Here is a 2,500-nt window from a genome sequence, read left to right on the forward strand (position 1 = left end):
AGAAGCAATCCTCTGCCTTTGTTACCGCGTCTGAAGAGCAACACGCAGATTTGCACTTAGAAAAAATAACGAGAAATTTGAATTTTTACAAATGAAGGGAATAATAGTAAACAGACAAAATCACGGCTCCAACAATACCATCTAATATCAGTTAATTCGAACGATCTCGAAGCATTCCTCTTGTTCTTTCTCTTGAGCTCTTTCTCGTCGATATGCGGCTGCTTTTTCCTCAGTAGCCACGAGTCTAAATCTTCATAATCACAGGTAAGTGACTCAGAATATACTTTCGAAGTCAAACGATCATTCTGAAGTCGATAAATCATGATCGATAGAAGACGAAGCTTCGCTTTCTGACATGTTTTCCATTGTTTACGAAGTAGCAGCGAGCGATATGTTGAGTAAGTGACGTCATAAGTCCTCGCTCCAGGCTTTCTCGAATAAGTATGCAGGCGACATACCGATAATGGCGGATGCTATGAAAAACAAGTATTAGGATGTAATAACATTGAAATGTTGGTGAAAGTAAGTTAAATTCATTATGTGAAAAGCGTATGCAACATTTTGGCGGCGTTTCCTCGAGGATTTGAGACTTTTTAAAAAATCGTGTGTTAATGAAAGATGGGATGCAATTACATGAAAGTATAGAGTCTTAAAATGAGGAACTGACATTAAGCAATAATATTAGAGATCTAATTCTTGTTAAAAATAACAATACTGTATACTGTATACAGTATACTGTATTCTGTTCATTAGTGTTCTAGTGAACAGTATATTTTCGCAACCTATTTTTAGGTATTTTTGCTGTTGTATTACTTGCAAAGATGTATTTTAGTTCATTAATTGATAAATTATTGGTAACTTAGGTATTAAAACTGTTACTTTTAAGTAACAGTTTTAATAATGTAGGCGTGACAATAGTGTTATCTTAAAAGATAACACTATTGTCACGCCTACATTATTATGATGTAGGCGTGACAATTGCGTTATCTTAAGTAACAGTTTTAATACCTAAGTTACCAACGTCATTGCTTAAAAGAGGACAAATAATCGTGCTGCACGTGTGAACCAGGGGCGACGGAGCGTATTTTGTACTGGGGGGGGGGGGGGGATAATAAGCAAGCGCCGGAGACGGTAACTTGTTGGTCGTCCTTCGCCATAAATTTGAAATCTTGATGCTCAGAAATGCTACTTTCAGCATTCTCAGGGAGATATCAAAAACATAAACCTGGATCAACCGAGAAATGACAGATATTTTACTCCTTTTTTTTTTTTTTCTTTTAGCACAACTCTTTTGCAGTAATCCGCATAACAACACGTGCATGAAATCACGAAATTTTAGCTTTTGATGACAACTTTAGCATATGAATGTAAACCTGTCATTCGATATTATTACTCTGAAATCGCTTGTACCAATCATAAACTTTGCCCACATTGTACTACACGAACGAGTTATTTCTACGGATGAGTTATTTTAAGTGGATGCATATTTCTAAAAAGTGGTTTAGTCGTTTTTTCCTTTGTTCAGGAATGAAATTCGAATTTTTATTTTTAACTGGAAATAAATAACAATCATCTGACTGACGCCCACAATAATCCAATTCTTTAATATCTAATATCAGTTAATTCAAACAATCGCGAAGCATTCCTCCTCTTCTTCCGCTTAAGCTCTTTCCTGTTGATATGTGGCTGCTTTTTCCTCAGTAGCCACGAGTCTAAATCTTCATAATCACAGGTAAGTGACTCAGAATATATTTTCGAAGTCAAACGATAATTCCGAAGTCGATAAATCATGATCGATGGAAGACGAAGCTTCGCTTTCTGACATGTTTTTCATTGTTTACTCAAGTAGCAGCGAGCAATATGTTGAGTAAGTGACGTCATAAGTCCTTGCTCCAGGCTTTCTCGAATAAGCAAGCAGGCGACATACCGATAATGGCGGATGCTATGAAAAACAAGTATTTCGACGTAATGACATTGAAATGTTGGTGAAAGTTAGTTAAATTCATTATGTGAAAAGCGTATGCAACATTTTGGCGGCTTTTCCTTGAGGATTTGAGACTTTTTAAAAAATCGTGTTTTTTCGTCAGAGTACCCCTTTAAAGTTATCAAATAAGAAAAGTATTATACCCTCCATAGACGGGGTGCAGTTCCATCCTATTGAAGTCATGAGAAAGGATCTGATAGTCTCTTCAGTTGGCACTGTGTCACTCGCTTCATCGGGGAGTCCACCAACGGGTAGAGGACTCGGAAGTAGCACGGGGATTGATGGGGAAGGTTTTGGGGGCCACGATGCAGATGCCGTGGCAACAATATTTCCTATAATGAAGTTGAAATGTTAAAAAAAAGTTAGAAAGAGAACGTCACCATAAATGATTATAGCTTTTACTGATTGCAACCTCTTCTATGGGCGTGATCAATTTTTATTCAATAAGACACCGCATCTTCTTATTAGTTTATTCATTTATTAAAATCTACCTGGGCTTTGAGCTTGGGCTGGTCC

This window comes from Montipora capricornis, chromosome 6 (genome assembly GCF_036669925.1).
Source record: "Montipora capricornis isolate CH-2021 chromosome 6, ASM3666992v2, whole genome shotgun sequence".
Taxonomy (NCBI): domain Eukaryota; kingdom Metazoa; phylum Cnidaria; class Anthozoa; order Scleractinia; family Acroporidae; genus Montipora; species Montipora capricornis.